Source organism: Pygoscelis adeliae, unplaced genomic scaffold, assembly GCF_000699105.1.
Source record: "Pygoscelis adeliae isolate BGI_AS28 unplaced genomic scaffold, ASM69910v1 Scaffold181, whole genome shotgun sequence".
Taxonomy (NCBI): domain Eukaryota; kingdom Metazoa; phylum Chordata; class Aves; order Sphenisciformes; family Spheniscidae; genus Pygoscelis; species Pygoscelis adeliae.
Window position 1 is genome coordinate 713,026 of NW_008824360.1, and position 1,237 is coordinate 714,262.

Here is a 1,237-nt window from a genome sequence, read left to right on the forward strand (position 1 = left end):
AGAGCGGTGTCTGGTATGGACATTTGCAGCCCTAGAGCAGCCGGGCCTAATGCGCTCTGCCGTGAGTTGGGAGCATTAACCCCACTGACGTGGCATGGCCTGGAAGATGCATGGAAGCTGCTCACGTAACCCCGCTAACATTTTGGCATGCTGCAGCGGGCGCAGGGTTGCTGCTGGGCCCAGGGTCCTTGCTAGGGGACAGCTGGAGGCACCATCCCAGCCTCATGCCGCCCCTGCTCCAGCCAGAGCCAACGTGCAAAGCGTGTTGAGTAGCCAAGATTATTATAGTAATTTTAAGCCAGAAGTCATGCGTGGGGGCAAGGGGGGAAGTTATGGTGCCGAAGCACACACTGACTCTTCCTCACTTCTGGTTTTGAGCCCTCTACGGTGCAAACTTGCAGTGGCGGTTATAGGGTTTATTTTTCCACTGAGTTTTCTAGTATTGGTCTCTTAGGGGATGAGGAGTGTTCCTGATTTAATAATGCATTTGGTAAAGACTCTGTTTGCTGTCGGTGTTGCCAATATGCTGCATTTGCTCATTTGGTTGGTACCGGTCTGGACTAGGTTAGGCTGCAGAGCTGAAGCTGTCTGTGTGTTTACTCTGAAGCCTACTGAGGGCCCAGAGGAGACCTCCTGGACTCTGCGAACAGCAGTTTGCTGCCAGCAGATGTTTCATGTGAGAGATGATGCAAAATGCCCCTGGCCGGATCCTGCCTCCTGCCGTCTCCCAGTATCCCAAGGTGTTTGTTGCTGGGAGGCCCTGGAGCAGAGAAGGCATGGGAGCAGTCAAGGTGCCTGCAGCTTTGGGGCTGCTGCTGCTGCCGGCCAAGGGCCTGTGGGAAGGTGCCATGGGTGCCTGTGTTGTGCAGGACAGTGCATGCAAGGCTGGAGGAGCTGTTTGCTCTGGCAGGAGCGTGCATGCCCGCATGGCTGGGGGTGCCAAGCAAGCCTCAGGCACCTCAGCACCCCTCAGGTGTCCCAGCAGCACCCCAGACCTGGGGCACTGTTTGCACGCAGATGCTCAGGGGTGACATCTCACCGCCAGGCTGGACACCCATGGGCTCCCACGTCTTGGGGGTGGCTGTCCCCATGCCCTGCAGGCCATCCCGGCATGTCCCCACTGTCCCAGGCAGCTTCTACTGCAGCGGGCAGTGAGCCGTAACACTGTGGCACCTCAATCGGGAGCCGCTCGGTGCCGGCATGTGTGCTGGATAACCCACGGCCCCAGCCCCCCGGG

At 58.4% G+C, this 1,237-nt stretch overlaps 1 protein-coding gene across 1 annotated transcript in view; it reads left to right on the forward strand.

Annotated features, from left to right (window-relative positions):
• ACOT11 (acyl-CoA thioesterase 11) overlaps nucleotides 1-1,237 on the forward strand; it is an 11,839-nt gene that overhangs the window by 4,878 nt on the left and 5,724 nt on the right. The window lies entirely within an intron of this gene.